The sequence below is a fragment of the Oncorhynchus gorbuscha genome, unplaced genomic scaffold (assembly GCF_021184085.1).
Source record: "Oncorhynchus gorbuscha isolate QuinsamMale2020 ecotype Even-year unplaced genomic scaffold, OgorEven_v1.0 Un_scaffold_1828, whole genome shotgun sequence".
NCBI classification, from domain to species: domain Eukaryota; kingdom Metazoa; phylum Chordata; class Actinopteri; order Salmoniformes; family Salmonidae; genus Oncorhynchus; species Oncorhynchus gorbuscha.
Window position 1 is genome coordinate 64,996 of NW_025746499.1, and position 17,505 is coordinate 82,500.

At 57.3% G+C, this 17,505-nt stretch overlaps 1 pseudogene; it reads left to right on the top strand.

The window, feature by feature from the left end:
- Positions 1 to 17,505, top strand: part of LOC124024356 — a 71,211-nt pseudogene that overhangs the window by 28,105 nt on the left and 25,601 nt on the right.

A 17,505-nucleotide genomic window follows, 5' to 3' on the forward strand; every position in this document is an offset into this window, starting at 1 on the left:
CTGTCTCCCAGGCCAAACAGGTAGAACTACAGTTTACAGTAGGTGAGGCCATCACCAGTGCTGCTATAGGGACCAGTTCTGGAGCTGCCAGGGACCCCTGGACCTGTACTGAGGAACAATACAGTCCCCCAGACAGTAAGACTACACACAGTGGTTCAATCCCTCAATCCACAGTGGTTCAATCCACAGTGGTTCAATCCCTCAATCCACAGTGGTTCAATCCACAGTGGTTCAATCCACAGTGGTTCAATCCACAGTGGTTCAATCCACAGTGGTTCAATCCACAGTGGTTCAATCCACAGTGGTTCAATCCACAGTGGTTCAATCCACAGTGGTTCAATCCACAGTGGTTCAATCCACAGTGGTTCAATCCACAGTGGTTCAATCCACAGTGGTTCAATCCACAGTGGTTCAATCCACAGTGGTTCAATCCACAGTGGTTCAATCCACAGTGGTTCAATCCACAGTGGTTCAATCCACAGTGGTTCAATCCACAGTGGTTCAATCCACAGTGGTTCAATCCACAGTGGTTCAATCCACAGTGGTTCAATCCACAGTGGTTCAATCCACAGTGGTTCAATCCACAGTGGTTCAATCCACAGTGGTTCAATCCACAGTGGTTCAATCCAGTGGTTCAACCCCTCAATCCACAGTGGCTCAATCCAGTGGTTCAACCCCTCAATCCACAGTGGTTCAATCCCTCAATCCACAGTGGTTCAATCCACAGTGGTTCAATCCCTCAATCCACAGTGGTTCAATCCCTCAATCCACAGTGGTTCAACCCACAGTGGTTCAATCCCTCAATCCACAGTGGTTCAACCCACAGTGGTTCAATCCCTCAATCCACAGTGGTTCAACCCACAGTGGTTCAATCCCTCAATCCACAGTGGTTCAACCCACAGTGGTTCAATCCCTCAATCCACAGTGGTTCAATCCAGTGGTTCAACCCCTCAATCCACAGTGGTTCAATCCCTCAATCCACAGTGGTTCAACCCACAGTGGTTCAATCCCTCAATCCACAGTGGTTCAATCCACAGTGGTTCAATCCCTCAATCCACAGTGGTTCAATCCACAGTGGTTCAATCCCTCAATCCACAGTGGTTCAATCCACAGTGGTTCAATCCCTCAATCCACAGTGGTTCAATCCACAGTGGTTCAATCCACAGTGGTTCAATCCACAGTGGTTCAATCCACAGTGGTTCAATCCACAGTGGTTCAATCCACAGTGGTTCAATCCACAGTGGTTCAATCCAGTGGTTCAATCCCTCAATCCACTGTGGTTCAATCCAGTGGTTCAATCCAGTGGTTCAATCCACAGTGGTTCAATCCAGTGGTTCAATCCACAGTGGTTCAATCCCTCAATCCACAGTGGTTCAATCCAGTGGTTCAATCCCTCAATCCACAGTGGTTCAATCCAGTGGTTCAATCCCTCAATCCACAGTGGTTCAACCCACCGTGGTTCAATCCCTCAATCCACAGTGGTTCAACCCACAGTGGTTCAATCCCTCAATCCACAGTGGTTCAATCCCTCAATCCACAGTGGTTCAATCCAGTGGTTCAATCCAGTGGTTCAATCCAGTGGTTCAATCCAGTGGTTCAATCCAGTGGTTCAATCCAGCTGGTTCACCAGCACAAAGAGATCAGTGGTTCAATCCACAGGACACTGGGGTTCAATTAGGGTTCAATCCACAGGGTTCAATCCACAGCTGCACCAGCACAAAGAATCAGTGGTTCAATCCACAGTGGTTCAATCTAGGGTTCAATCCCTCAATCCACAGTGGTTCAATCCTCCTGTGGTGTGCAAAGAGATTCATTTCTTGTCTTTGTACAGATTGACTGTCGTAACTGTCCAATCCTCTTGTTTCCCTGTCAGATGGAGAGTAACTGTGGGGGGTGCTGAACTCTATCCTGGCTGCACCAGCACAAAGAGATCAGGCTGCCAGTATGACTGGCTGGGGAAGTCAGGGGGGTTAGGGCTGGGGGTCAAGAAGCTGCACCAGCACAAAGATCAGGGTACAGATTGACTGGCTGGGGGTCAGGGGTCAGGGCTGGGGGGGGTCAAGAAGCTGCTCCAGCACAAAGATATCAGGGTACGGTATGACTGGCTGGGGGTCAGGGGTTAGGGCTGGGGGGGTCAAGAAGCTGCTCCAGCACAAAGAGATCAGGGTACAGTATGACTGGCTGGGGGGGGTCAAGGGCTCAGACTTGGTTGAAAGGTCAAGAGTTGGGGGGTAAAATGTCAAGTCTGAGATCCAAGATCACGGAGGAAAGTGATGGAGAACTAAACTCCTTGTGAGTTATTGACTCTCTTGAACTTTTTGTCTCGTCTTCCAGTCTCACCTGAAGGAGATCCAGACGGCGTTCATCTCCATCCTGTCAGACCCTGATGGTGAGTCAACGACTCCATGATCACTCAGACCACAAGAATAAGCTCAATGACTGATGGGAAGAATGGGGGGTAACGCAGTCATAGGACTGATGGGGGTAACATGGATCATAGGACTGATGGGGGTAGAATGGGGGGGGTAGAATGGGGGTAACACAGTGGATCATAGGGGGGGTAGAATGGGGGTAACACAGTGGATCATGGGGGTAGAATGACTGATGGGGATGGGGGTAACACAGTGGATCATAGGACTGATGGGGGTAGAATGGGGGTAACACAGTGGATCATAGGACTGATGGGGGTAACACAGTGGATCGTAGGACTGATGGGGGTAGAATGGGGGTAACACAGTGGATCATAGGACCGATGGGGGTAGAATGGGGGTAACACAGTGGATCATAGGACCGATGGGGGTAGAATGGGGGTAACTCAGTGGATCATAGGACTGATGGGGGTAGAATGGGGTAACACAGTGCATCATAGGACTGATGGGGGTAACACAGTGAATCATAGGACTGATGGGGGTAGAATGGGGGTAACTCAGTGGATCATAGGACTGATGGGGGTAGAATGGGGGTAACACAGTGGATCATAGGACCGATGGGGGTAGAATGGGGGTAACTCAGTGGATCATAGGACTGATGGGGGTAGAATGGGGGTAACTCAGTGGATCATAGGACTGATGGGGGTAGAATGGGGGTAACTCAGTGGATCATAGGACTGATGGGGGTAGAATGGGGGTAACTCAGTGCATCATAGGACTGATGGGGGTAACACAGTGCATCATAGGACTGATGGGGGTAACACAGTGGATCATAGGACTGATGGGGGTAGAATGGGGGTAACTCAGTGGATCATAGGACTGATGGGGGTAGAATGGGGGTAACACAGTGGATCATAGGACCGATGGGGGTAGAATGGGGGTAACACAGTGGATCATAGGACTGATGGGGGTAGAATGGGGGTAACTCAGTGGATCATAGGACTGATGGGGGTAGAATGGGGTAACTCAGTGGATCATAGGACTGATGGGGGTAGAATGGGGGTAACTCAGTGGATCATAGGACTGATGGGGTAGAATGGGGGTAACTCCATAGGACTGATGGGGGTAGAATGGGGGTAACTCAGTGGATCATAGGACTGATGGGGGTAGAATGGGGGTAACACATAGACTGATGGGGGTAGAATGGGGGTAACTCAGTGGATCATAGGACTGATGGGGGTAGAATGGGGTAACTCAGTGGATCATAGGACTGATGGGGGTAGAATGGGGGTAACTCAGTGGATCATAGGACTGATGGGGGTAGAATGGGGGTAACTCAGTGGATCATAGGACTGATGGGGGTAGAATGGGGGTAACTCAGTGGATCATAGGACTGATGGGGGTAACACAGTGGATCATAGGACTGATGGGGGTAGAATGGGGGTAACACAGACTACCCTGATTCCCCTCTTCTCTCTCTCCTCCCCTGATTCCCCTCTTCTCTCTCTCCTCCCCTGTTTCCCCTCTTCTCTCTCTCCTCCAGAGTTGAGTCAGGACGTGGCATCTAAAGGTCTTGGTCTAGTCTATGAGATGGGAGGAGAGGGAGACCAGCAGGAGCTGGTGTCTACACTGGTCGAAACACTGATGACTGGCAAGAGGTGAGAGAGAGATGGAGGGGGGGAGAGACCTAATCAACACGTGTGAAATGCACCTGTTGTGTTTGTAATCCTGAGGTCTTAATGACCTGCTGCACACCGGCCTAATTTAGGTTTAAAACGAAACTAGCGAAACGACTCTTCACACTTTTTAACTAAATCAATGTTAAGAGTTTTTGTACTAAACATGTAGCGTCGTGTTCAGGGTGAAGCATGCCGTGTCGGAGGACACAGAGGTGTTCCAGGGAGAGGCTCTGGGGAAAGCACCGGACGGACACGGACTCTCCACCTACAAGGAGCTGTGCTCATTGGCCAGTGACCTCAACCAACCGGATCTGGTCTACAAGTTCATGAACCTAGCCAATCACCACGCCATGTGGAATTCCCGCAAGGTACAACCAGGAAGTGAACATGTAGCTCGTGTAATAATATGAATTAATAGGTTGAGAAAAACAAACATGTATTAGAAACATGAATTAAAATTGTTGTCTTTGAACAGATTCTAATCATAACGACACATTGAGACCTGATTTGACTTGTTTTTACTTTTCAAACACTCAGTAGTTTTTGTCACTCGTGGTAATCGCTCTTTCTCGCTCTTTCTCGCTCTTTCTCGCTCTTTCTCGCTCTTTCTCGCTCTTTCTCGCTCTTTCTCGCTCTTTCTCGCTCTTTCTCGCTCTTTCTCGCTCTTTCTCGCTCTTTCTCTCTCTTTCTCGCTCTTTCGCTCTTTCGCTCTTTCTCGCTCTTTCTCGCTCTTTCTCGCTCTTTCTCGCTCTTTCTCGCTCTTTCTCGCTCTTTCTCGCTCTTTCTCGCTCTTTCTCGCTCTTTCTCGCTCTTTCTCGCTCTTTCTCGCTCTTTCTCGCTCTTTCTCGCTCTTTCTCGCTCTTTCTCTCTCTTTCTCTCTCTTTCTCTCTCTTTCTCTCTCTTTCTCTCTCTTTCTCTCTCTTTCTCTCTCTTTCTCTCTCTTTCTCTCTCTTTCTCTCTCTTTCTCTCTCTTTCTCTGTCTTTCTCTGTCTTTCTCTGTCTTTCTCTGTCTTTCTCTGTCTTTCTCTGTCTTTCTCTGTCTTTCTCTGTCTTTCTCTGTCTTTCTCTGTCTTTCTCTGTCTTTCTCTGTCTTTCTCTGTCTTTCTCTGTCTTTCTCTGTCTTTCTCTGTCTTTCTCTGTCTTTCTCTGTCTTTCTCTGTCTTTCTCTGTCTTTCTCTGTCTTTCTCTGTCTTTCTCTGTCTTTCTCTGTCTTTCTCTGTCTTTCTCTGTCTTTCTCTGTCTTTCTCTGTCTTTCTCTGTCTTTCTCTGTCTTTCTCTGTCTTTCTCTGTCTTTCTCTGTCTTTCTCTGTCTTTCTCTGTCTTTCTCTGTCTTTCTCTGTCTTTCTCTGTCTTTCTCTGTCTTTCTCTGTCTTTCTCTGTCTTTCTCTGTCTTTCTCTGTCTTTCTCTGTCTTTCTCTGTCTTTCTCTGTCTTTCTCTGTCTTTCTCTGTCTTTCTCTGTCTTTCTCTGTCTTTCTCTGTCTTTCTCTCTCTGTCTTTCTCTCTCTGTCTTTCTCTCTCTGTCTTTCTCTCTCTGTCTTTCTCTCTCTGTCTTTCTCTCTCTGTCTTTCTCTCTCTCTTTCTCTCTCTGTCTTTCTCTCTGTCTTTCTCTCTCTGTCTTTCTCTCTCTGTCTTTCTCTCTCTGTCTTTCTCTCTCTGTCTTTCTCTCTCTGTCTTTCTCTCTCTGTCTTTCTCTCTCTGTCTTTCTCTCTCTGTCTTTCTCTCTCTGTCTTTCTCTCTCTGTCTTTCTCTCTCTGTCTTTCTCTCTCTGTCTTTCTCTCTCTGTCTTTCTCTCTCTGTCTTTCTCTCTCTGTCTTTCTCTCTCTGTCTTTCTCTCTCTGTCTTTCTCTCTCTGTCTTTCTCTCTCTGTCTTTCTCTCTCTGTCTTTCTCTCTCTGTCTTTCTCTCTCTGTCTTTCTCTCTCTGTCTTTCTCTCTCTGTCTTTCTCTCTCTGTCTCTCTCTGTCTCTCTCTGTCTCTCTCTGTCTCTCTCTGTCTCTCTCTGTCTCTCTCTGTCTCCCTCTCTCTGTCTCCCTCTCTCTGTCTCTCTGTCTCTGTCTCTCTGTCCCTCTCCCTCTGTCCCTCTCCCTCTCTCTCCCTCTCTGTCTCTCTTTCTCTCTCTTTCTCTCTCTCTTTCTCTCTCTCTCTTTCTCTGCCAGGGAGCAGCGTTTGGGTTCAACATCATAGCAGCGAAGGCAGGAGAGCAGCTCGCCCCCTACCTGCCCCAGCTGGTACCACGTCTGTACCGATACCAGTTTGATCCCAACCTGGGCATCAGGACGGCCATGACCTCCATCTGGGATGCTCTGGTCACTGACAAGAACATGGTACACACACACACACACACACACACACACACACACTACCACGGTACCCTCACACACACAACCACGGTACACACACACTACCATGGTACATACACACACACACACACACACACACTACCATGGTACACACACACACAACAGAGATAGAAACAGACTCACAGGCGACCGAAGGACACACACACACAACCACGTTATAGAAATACACAATCGCGTACTCACCTTCTCTCCATTCAAATCAAATGTATTTATAAAGCCCTTCGTACATCAGCTGATATCTCAAAGTGCTGTACAGAAACCCAGCCTAAAACCCCAAACGGCAAGCAATGCAGGTGTAGAAGCACGGTGGCTAGGAAAAACTCTCTAGAAAGGCCAAAAACTAGGAAGAAACCTAGAGGAACCAGGCTATGTGGGGTGGCCAGTCCTCTTCTGGCTGTGCCGGGTAGAGATTATAACAGAACATGGCCAAGATGTTCAAATGTTCATAAATGACCAGCATGGTCGAATAATAACAAGGCATCCCTGTCTACCCCCCCATCTCCTCTCCTCCCCAGGTGGATAAGTATCTGAAGGAGATCCTCCAGGATGTGATATCTAACCTGACCAATAACATCTGGAGGGCCCGGGAGTCCGCCTGCCTCGCTCTCAACGACCTCATCAGAGGACGCAACGCCGACGACCTCATCGACCACCTGGAGGAGATCTGGGAGACCCTGTTCAGGGTTCTGGACGACATCAAGGTGCTCTCTCTCTCTCACACACACACACACACACACACACACACTGTACACACACACACACACTGGGACTTGTTGTTATTATAGCTGGGGGGTCAGATGGGTTATTATAGCTGGGGGGGTCAGATGGGTTATTATAGCTGGGGGGGTCAGATGGGTTATTATAGCTGGGGAGGGGTCAGGTGGGTTATTATAGCTGGGGAGGGGGTCAGGTGGGTTATTATAGCTGGGGAGGGGGGTCAGGTGGGTTATTATAGCTGGGGGGGGGGTCAGGTGGGTTATTATAGCTGGGGGGGTCAGGTGGGTTATTATAGCTGGGGGGGTCAGGTGGGTTATTATAGCTGGGGGGGTCAGGTGGGTTATTATAGCTGGGGGGTCAGGTGGGTTATTATAGCTGGGGGTCAGGTGGGTTATTATAGCTGGGGGGGTCAGGTGGGTTATTATAGCTGGGGGGGGGTGGGTTATTAGGTGGGTTATTATAGCTGGGGGGGTCAGGTGGGTTATTATAGCTGGGGGGTCATGGGTTATTATAGCTGGGGGGGGGTCAGGTGGGTTATTATAGCTGGGGGGGGGTCAGGTGGGTTATTATAGCTGGGGGGGGGGTCAGGTGGGTTATTATAGCTGGGGAGGGGTCAGGTGGGTTATTATAGCTGGGGGGGGTCAGGTGGGTTATTATAGCTGGGGGGGGTCAGGTGGGTTATTATAGCTGGGGAGGGGGTCAGATGGGTTATTATAGCTGGGGGTCAGGTGGGTTATTATAGCTGGGGGGTCAGGTGGGTTATTATAGCTGGGGGGGTCAGGTGGGTTATTATAGCTGGGGGGGGGTCAGGTGGGTTATTATAGCTGGGGGGGTCAGGTGGGTTATTATAGCTGGGGGGGGTCAGGTGGGTTATTATAGCTGGGGGGGGTCAGGTGGGTTATTATAGCTGGGGGGGGTCAGGTGGGTTATTATAGCTGGGGGGGTCAGGTGGGTTATTATAGCTGGGGGGGTCAGGTGGGTTATTATAGCTGGGGGGGTCAGGTGGGTTATTATAGCTGGGGGGGTCAGGTGGGTTATTATAGCTGGGGGGGTCAGGTGGGTTATTATAGCTGGGGGGGGGGTTATTATAGCTGGGGGTCAGGTGGGTTATTATAGCTGGGGGGGTCAGGTGGGTTATAGCTGGGGGTCAGGTGGGTTATTATAGCTGGGGGGTCAGGTGGGTTATTATAGCTGGGGGGGTCAGGTGGGTTATTATAGCTGGGGGGTCAGGTGGGTTATTATAGCTGGGGGGTCAGGTGGGTTATTATAGCTGGGGGTCAGGTGGGTTATTATAGCTGGGGGTCAGGTGGGTTATTATAGCTGGGGGGGGTCAGGTGGGTTATTATAGCTGGGGGGGTCAGGTGGGTTATTATAGCTGGGGGGGTCAGGTGGGTTATTATAGCTGGGGGTCAGGTGGGTTATTATAGCTGGGGGGGTCAGGTGGGTTATTATAGCTGGGGGGTCAGGTGGGTTATTATAGCTGGGGTCAGGTGGGTTATTATAGCTGGGGGGGTCAGGTGGGTTATTATAGCTGGGGGGGTCAGGTGGGTTATTATAGCTGGGGGGGGGGTCAGGTGGATTATTATAGCTGGGGGGGTAGTGTCTGTGTGGTTGTTGTGCTGACCTGTATATTGTCTGTCTAACAGGAGTCTGTCAGGAAGGCTGCTGATATAACCCTCAAAACACTGAGTAAGGTAAGGATGCTTTACTGTGTGTGACATCTCCAGGTGTGTGAGTGTGTGACATCTCCAGGTGTGTGACATCTCCAGGTGTGTGAGTGTGTGACATCTCCAGGTGTGTGACATCTCCAGGTGTGTGAGTGTGTGACATCTCCAGGTGTGTGACATCTCCAGGTGTGTGACATCTCCAGGTGTGTGAGTCTGTGACATCTCCAGGTGTGTGACATCTCCAGGTGTGTGACATCTCCAGGTGTGTGACATCTCCAGGTGTGTGACATCTCCAGGTGTGTGACATCTCCAGGTGTGTGACATCTCCAGGTGTGTGACATCTCCAGGTGTGTGACATCTCCAGGTGTGTGACATCTCCAGGTGTGTGACATCTCCAGGTGTGTGACATCTCCAGGTGTGTGACATCTCCAGGTGTGTGACATCTCCAGGTGTGTGACATCTCCAGGTGTGTGACATCTCCAGGTGTGTGACATCTCCAGGTGTGTGACATCTCCAGGTGTGTGACATCTCCAGAGGTGTGTGACATCTCCAGAGGTGTGTGACATCTCCAGAGGTGTGTGACATCTCCAGAGGTGTGTGACATCTCCAGGTGTGTGTCATTAATCTCTCTCTGTCTCCAGGTGTGTACTAGGATGTGTGAGTCGTCAGGTTTAGCAGCCCAGAGGACTGTAGCTGTTCTGTTACCAACCCTCCTGGATAAAGGCATCGTCAGCAACGTGCCTGAGGTCCGCTCTCTCAGGTACGCCTCCACATGTGTGTTCATTGGTCTCTGTATATGATCTCTCGCTCTGTCGGTCTCTCTCTCTCTCGCTCTGTCGGTCTCTCTCTCTCTCGCTCTGTCGGTCTTTCTCTCTCTCGCTCTGTCGGTCTTTCTCTCTCTCGCTCTGTCGGTCTTTCTCTCTCTCGCTCTGTCGGTCTCTCTCTCTCTCGCTCTGTCGGTCTCTCTCTCTCTCGGTCTCTCTCGCTCTGTCGGTCTCTCTCGCTCTGTCGGTCTCTCTCGCTCTGTCGGTCTCTCTCGCTCTGTCGGTCTCTCTCGCTCTGTCGGTCTCTCTCGCTCTGTCGGTCTCTCTCTCTCTCGCTCTGTCGGTCTCTCTCGCTCTGTCGGTCTCTCTCGCTCTGTCGGTCTCTCTCGCTCTGTCGGTCTCTCTCGCTCTGTCGGTCTCTCTCGCTCTGTCGGTCTCTCTCGCTCTGTCGGTCTCTCTCGCTCTGTCGGTCTCTCTCGCTCTGTCGGTCTCTCTCGCTCTGTCGGTCTCTCTCTCTCTCGCTCTGTCGGTCTCTCTCTCTCTCGCTCTGTCGGTCTCTCTCTCTCTCGCTCTGTCGGTCTCTCTCTCTCTCGCTCTGTCGGTCTCTCTCTCTCTCGCTCTGTCGGTCTCTCTCTCTCTCGCTCTGTCGGTCTCTCTCTCTCTCGCTCTGTCGGTCTCTCTCTCTCTCGCTCTGTCGGTCTCTCTCTCTCTCGCTCTGTCGGTCTCTCTCTCTCTCGCTCTCTCTCGCTCTGTCGGTCTCTCTCTCTCGGTCTCTCTCGCTCTGTCGGTCTCTCTCGCTCTGTCGGTCTCTCTCTCTCTCTCGCTCTGTCGGTCTCTCTCTCTCTCTCTCTCTCTCTCTCTCGCTCTGTCGGGCTCTCTCTCTCGCTCTGTCGGGCTCTCTCGCTCTGTCGGTCTCTCTCTCTCTCTCTCTCGGTCTCTCTCGCTCTGTCGGTCTCTCTCTCTCGCTCTGTCGGGCTCTCTCGCTCTGTCGGGCTCTCTCGCTCTGTCGGGCTCTCTCGCTCTGTCGGGCTCTCTCGCTCTGTCGGGCTCTCTCGCTCTGTCGGTCTCTCTCGCTCTGTCGGTCTCTCTCTCTCTGTCGGGCTCTCTCGCTCTGTCGGGCTCTCTCGCTCTGTCGGGCTCTCTCTCTCTGTCGGTCTCTCTCTCTCTGTCGGTCTCTCTCGCTCTGTCGGGCTCTCTCGCTCTGTCGGGCTCTCTCTCTCGCTCTGTCGGGCTCTCTCGCTCTGTCGGGCTCTCTCGCTCTGTCGGGCTCTCTCGCTCTGTCGGGCTCTCTCGCTCTGTCGGGCTCTCTCGCTCTGTCGGGCTCTCTCGCTCTGTCGGTCTCTCTCGCTCTGTCGGTCTCTCTCTCTCTGTCGGTCTCTCTCTCTCTGTCGGGCTCTCTCGCTCTGTCGGTCTCTCTCGCTCTGTCGGTCTCTCTCGCTCTGTCGGTCTCTCTCGCTCTGTCGGTCTCTCTCGCTCTGTCGGTCTCTCTCGCTCTGTCGGTCTCTCTCGCTCTGTCGGTCTCTCTCGCTCTGTCGGGCTCTCTCGCTCTGTCGGGCTCTCTCGCTCTGTCGGGCTCTCTCGCTCTGTCGGGCTCTCTCGCTCTGTCGGGCTCTCTCGCTCTGTCGGGCTCTCTCGCTCTGTCGGGCTCTCTCGCTCTGTCGGGCTCTCTCGCTCTGTCGGGCTCTCTCGCTCTGTCGGGCTCTCTCGCTCTGTCGGGCTCTCTCGCTCTGTCGGGCTCTCTCGCTCTGTCGGGCTCTCTCGCTCTGTCGGGCTCTCTCGCTCTGTCGGGCTCTCTCGCTCTGTCGGTCTCTCTCGCTCTGTCGGTCTCTCTCGCTCTGTCGGGCTCTCTCGCTCTGTCGGGCTCTCTCGCTCTGTCGGGCTCTCTCGCTCTGTCGGGCTCTCTCTCTCTCTGTCGGGCTCTCTCTCTCGCTCTGTCGGGCTCTCTCGCTCTGTCGGGCTCTCTCGCTCTGTCGGGCTCTCTCGCTCTGTCGGGCTCTCTCGCTCTGTCGGGCTCTCTCGCTCTGTCGGGCTCTCTCGCTCTGTCGGGCTCTCTCGCTCTGTCGGGCTCTCTCGCTCTGTCGGGCTCTCTCGCTCTGTCGGGCTCTCTCGCTCTGTCGGGCTCTCTCGCTCTGTCGGGCTCTCTCTCGCTCTGTCGGGCTCTCTCGCTCTGTCGGGCTCTCTCGCTCTGCTCTGTCGGTTCTCGCTCGCGCGCTCTGTCGGGCTCGCTCGCTCGCGCTCTGTCGGGCTCGCTCGCTCGCTCTGTCGGGCTCGCTCGCGCGCTCTGTCGGGCTCGCTCGCGCGCTCTGTCGGGCTCGCTCGCGCGCTCTGTCGGGCTCGCTCGCGCGCTCTGTCGGGCTCGCTCGCGCGCTCTGTCGGGCTCGCTCGCGCGCTCTGTCGGGCTCGCTCTCGCTCTGTCGGGCTCGCTCGCGCGCTCTGTCGGGCTCTCTCGCGCGCTCTGTCGGGCTCTCTCGCGCGCTCTGTCGGGCTCTCTCGCGCGCTCTGTCGGGCTCTCTCGCGCGCTCTGTCGGGCTCTCTCGCGCGCTCTGTCGGGCTCTCTCGCGCGCTCTGTCGGGCTCTCTCGCGCGCTCTGTCGGGCTCTCTCGCGCGCTCTGTCGGGCTCTCTCGCGCTCTGTCGGGCTCTCTCGCGCTCTGTCGGGCTCTCTCGCGCTCTGTCGGGCTCTCTCGCGCTCTGTCGGGCTCTCTCGCGCGCTCTGTCGGGCTCTCTCGCGCGCTCTGTCGGGCTCTCTCGCTCGCTCTGTCGGGCTCTCTCGCTCTGTCGCTCTGTCGGGCTCTCTCGCGCGCTCTGTCGGGCTCTCTCGCGCGCTCTGTCGGGCTCTCTCGCGCTCTGTCTGGGGCTCTCTCTCGCGCGCTCTGTCGGGCTCTCTCGCGCTCTGTCGGGCTCTCTCGCGCGCTCTGTCGGGCTCTCTCTCGCGCTCTGTCGGGCTCTCTCGCGCGCTCTGTCGGGCTCTCTCGCGCGCTCTGTCGGGCTCTCTCGCGCTCTGTCGGGCTCTCTCGCGCGCTCTGTCGGGCTCTCTCGCGCGCTCTGTCGGGCTCTCTCGCGCGCTCTGTCGGGCTCTCTCGCGCGCTCTGTCGGGCTCTCTCGCGCGCTCTGTCGGGCTCTCTCGCGCGCTCTGTCGGGCTCTCTCGCGCGCTCTGTCGGGCTCTCTCGCGCGCTCTGTCGGGCTCTCTCGCGCTCTGTCGGGCTCTCTCGCGCGCTCTGTCGGGCTCTCTCGCGCGCTCTGTCGGGCTCTCTCGCGCGCTCTGTCGGGCTCTCTCGCGCTCTGTCGGGCTCTCTCGCGCTCTCTGTCGGGCTCTCTCGCGCGCTCTGTCGGGCTCTCTCGCTCTCGCTCTGTCGGGCTCTCTCGCGCGCTCTGTCGGGCTCTCTCGCGCGCTCTGTCGGGCTCTCTCGCGCGCTCTGTCGGGCTCTCTCGCGCGCTCTGTCGGGCTCTCTCGCTCTGTCGGGCTCTCTCGCGCTCTGTCGGGCTCTCTCGCGCGCTCTGTCGGGCTCTCTCGCGCTCTGTCGGGCTCTCTGCGCGCGCTCTGTCGGGCTCTCTCGCGCGCTCTGTCGGGCTCTCTCGCGCTCTGTCGGGCTCTCTCGCGCGCTCTGTCGGGCTCTCTCGCGCGCTCTGTCGGGCTCTCGCGCGCTCTGTCGGGCTCTCTCGCTCTGTCGGGCTCTCTCGCGCTCTGTCGGGCTCTCTCGCTCTGTCGGGCTCTCTCGCGCGCTCTGTCGGGCTCTCTCGCGCGCTCTGTCGGGCTCTCTCGCGCGCTCTGTCGGGCTCTCTCGCGCTCTGTCGGGCTCTCTCGCGCGCTCTGTCGGGCTCTCTCGCGCGCTCTGTCGGGCTCTCTCGCGCGCTCTGTCGGGCTCTCTCGCGCGCTCTGTCGGGCTCTCTCGCGCGCTCTGTCGGGCTCTCTCGCGCGCTCTGTCGGGCTCTCTCGCGCGCTCTGTCGGGCTCTCTCGCGCGCTCTGTCGGGCTCTCTCGCGCGCTCTGTCGGGCTCTCTCGCGCGCTCTGTCGGGCTCTCTCGCGCGCTCTGTCGGGCTCTCTCGCGCGCTCTGTCGGGCTCTCTCGCGCGCTCTGTCGGGCTCTCTCGCGCGCTCTGTCGGGCTCTCTCGCGCGCTCGCTCGCTCGCTCTGTCGGGCTCTCTCGCGCGCTCGCTCGCTCGCTCTGTCGGGCTCTCTCGCGCGCTCGCTCGCTCGCTCTGTCGGGCTCTCTCGCGCGCTCGCTCGCTCGCTCTGTCGGGCTCTCTCGCGCGCTCGCTCGCTCGCTCTGTCGGGCTCTCTCGCTCGCTCGCTCGCTCTGTCGGGCTCTCTCGCGCGCTCGCTCGCTCGCTCTGTCGGTCTCGGTCTCGCGCGCTCGCTCGCTCTGTCGGTCTCGGTCTCGCGCGCTCGCTCGCTCTGTCGGTCTCGCGCGCTCGCTCGCTCTGTCGGTCTCGGTCTCGCGCGCTCGCTCGCTCTGTCGGTCTCGGTCTCGCGCGCTCGCTCGCTCTGTCGGTCTCGGTCTCGCGCGCTCTGTCGGTCTCGCGCTCGCGCGGTCTGTCGGTCTCGCGCTCGCGCGCTCTGTCGGTCTCGCGCTCGCGCGCTCTGTCGGTCTCGCGCTCGCGCGGTCTGTCGGTCTCGCGCGCGCGCTCTGTCGGTCTCGCGCGCGCGCTCTGTCGGTCTCGCGCGCTCTGCGCTCTCTCGGTCTCGCGCGCTCTGTCGGTCTCGCGCTCTCGGTCTCTCTCGGTCTCGCGCGCTCGCTCGCTCTGTCGGTCTCGCGCGCTCGCGGCTCTCTGTCGGTCTCGCTCGCTCTCGCGGTCTGTCGGTCTCGCTCGCGCTCTGTCGGTCTGTCGGTCTCGCGCGCTCGCGCGCGCTCTGTCGGGTCTCGCGCGCTCGCTCTGCTCTCTGTCGGTCTCGCGCGCTCTGTCGGTCTCGCGCGCTCTGTCGGTCTCGCGCGCTCGCGCGCTGTCGGTCTCGCGCGCTCGCTCTCTGTCGGTCTCGCGGCTCGCGCGCTCTGTCGGTCTCGCGCGCTCGCGCGCTCTCTGTCGGTCTCGCGCTCGCTCGCGCTCTCTGTCGGTCTCGCGCGCTCTGTCGGTCTCGCGCTCGCGCGCTCTGTCGGTCTCGCGCTCGCGCGCTCTCTCGGTCTCGCGCGCTCGCGGCTCTGCGCTCTCGCGCTCTGTCGGTCTCTCTCGCGCGCTCTGTCGGTCTCTCTCGCGCGCTCTGTCGGTCTCTCTCGCGCGCTCTGTCGGTCTCTCTCGCGCGCTCTGTCGGTCTCTCTCGCGCGCTCTGTCGGTCTCTCTCGCGCTCTGTCGGTCTCTCTCGCGCTCTGTCGGTCTCTCTCGCGCTCTGTCGGTCTCTCTCGCGCTCTGTCGGTCTCTCTCGCGCGCTCTGTCGGTCTCTCTCGCGCGCTCTGTCGGTCTCTCTCGCGCGCTCTGTCGGTCTCTCGCGCGCTCGCGCGCTCGCTCGCTCTGTCGGGGTCTCGCGCGCTCGCTCGCTCTGTCGGGGTCTCGCGCGCTCGCTCGCTCTGTCGGGGTCTCGCGCGCTCGCTCGCTCTGTCGGGGTCTCGCGCGCTCGCTCGCTCTGTCGGGGTCTCGCGCGCTCGCTCGCTCTGTCGGGGTCTCGCGCGCTCGCTCGCTCTGTCGGTCTCGGTCTCGCGCGCTCGCTCGCTCTGTCGGTCTCGGTCTCGCGCGCTCGCTCGCTCTGTCGGTCTCGGTCTCGCTCGCTCTGTCGGTCTCGGTCTCGCGCGCTCTGTCGGTCTCGGTCTCGCGCGCTCTGTCGGTCTCGGTCTCGCGCGCTCTGTCGGTCTCGGTCTCGCGCGCTCTGTCGGTCTCGGTCTCGCGCGCTCTGTCGGTCTCGGTCTCGCGCGCTCTGTCGGTCTCGGTCTCGCGCGCTCTGTCGGTCTCGGGCTCGCGCGCTCTGTCGGTCTCGCGCTCGCGCGCTCTGTCGGTCTCGCGCTCGCGCGCTCTGTCGGTCTCGCGCTCGCGCGCTCTGTCGGTCTCGCGCTCGCGCGCTCTGTCGGTCTCGCGCTCTGTCGGTCTCGCGCGCTCGCGCGCGCTCTGTCGGTCTCGCGCTCGCGCGCTCGCGCGCGCTCTGTCGGTCTCGCGCGCGCTCTGTCGGTCTCGCGCGCGCTCTGTCGGTCTCGCGCGCGCTCTGTCGGTCTCGCGCGCTCGCGCGCTCTGTCGGTCTCGCGCGCTCTGTCGGTCTCGCGCGCTCTGTCGGTCTCGCTCGCTCGCTCTGTCGGTCTCGCGCGCTCGCTCGCTCGCTCTGTCGGTCTCGCGCGCTCGCGCGCTCGCTCGCTCTGTCGGTCTCGCGCGCTCGCTCGCTCTGTCGGTCTCGCGCGCTCGCTCGCTCTGTCGGTCTCGCGCGCTCGCGCTCGCTCGCTCGGTCGGTCGCGCGCTCGCTCGCTCGCTCGCTCTGTCGGTCTCGCGCGCTCGCTGTCTCGCTCGCTCTGTCGGTCGCGCGCGCTCGCTCTGTCGGTCGCGCGCGCTCGCTCGCTCTGTCGGTCGCGCGCGCTCGCTCGCTCTGTCGGTCTCGCGCGCTCGCTCGCTCGCTCTGTCGGTCTCGCGCGCTCGCTCGCTCTGTCGGTCTCTCTCTGTTCTCTCTCTATATGAATGAAATGTAAAACTTTTAGAGACATTGTTGGCGTAGCAGTTAAGCAGCCCTCCTCCCTCCAGTATCCAGACCCTGGTGAAGGTGTCTAAGACAGCTGGCAATAGGTTGAAGCCCCACGCCCCTCGTCTGATCCCAGCACTCCTGGAGGCTCTCAGTGTCCTGGAGCCACAGGTCCTCAACTACCTCAGCCTCCGAGCCACGGAGCAGGAGAAGGTAACGTACACACAGAGAGAACACACCTACTAAACCTCAGCCTCCGAGCCACGGAGCAGGAGAAGGTAACGTATACACAGAGAGAACACACCTACTAAACCTCAGCCTCCGAGCAGGAGAAGGTACATACCACACACACTATAACTGCCGTTTCTCCAGAGGTGTGATTATCGGCAGTAATTGACGTAACCTCTGTCTGTCTCTCTCTGTCTCTGTCTCTCTCTGTCTCTCTCTGTCTCTGTCTCTCTCTGTCTCTGTCTCTCTCTGTCTCTGTCTCTCTCTGTCTCTGTCTCTCTCTGTCTCTGTCTCTCTCTGTCTCTGTCTCTCTCTGTCTCTGTCTCTGTCTCTGTCTCTCTGTCTCTCTCTTTCTTGTCTCTGTCTCTGTCTCTGTCTCTGTCTCTGTCTCTCTGTCTCTCTCTCTTTCTTGTCTCTCTCTCTTTCTTGTCTCTCTCTCTCTGTCTCTCTCTTTCTTGTCTCTCTCTCTCCAGAGTGCCATGGATGCTGCTAGACTCAGTGCTGCCAAGTCCTCCCCCATGATGGAGACCATCAACATGTGTCTGCAGCACCTGGATGTGTCTGTTCTGGGGGAGCTGGTCCCCAGACTCTGTGACCTACTGAAGAGTGGAGTGGGTCTGGGCACCAAGGTAACACCCCTCTCTCACCAACCTAAATACTGACCTGTGTCTGTTCTGGGGGAGCTGGTCCCCAGACTCTGTGACCTACTGAAGAGTGGAGTGGGTCTGGGCACCAAGGTAACACCCCTCTCTCACCAACCTAAATACTGACCTGTGCCTGTTCTGGGGGAGCTGGTCCCCAGACTCTGTGACCTACTGAAGAGTGGAGTGGGTCTGGGCACCAAGGTAACACCCCTCTCTCACCAACCTAAATACTGACCTGTGCCTGTTCTGGGGGAGCTGGTCCCCAGACTCTGTGACCTACTGAAGAGTGGAGTGGGTCTGGGCACCAAGGTAACACCCTCTCTCACCAACCTAAATACTGACCTGTGTCTGTTCTGGGGAGCTGGTCTAACAGTTCTGGGGAGCCCCCCTAACAGACGTTACCCTGCCCCCCTAACAGACGTTACCCTGCCCCCCCCTAACAGACGTTACCCTGCCCCCCTAACAGACGTTACCCTGCCCCCTAACAGACG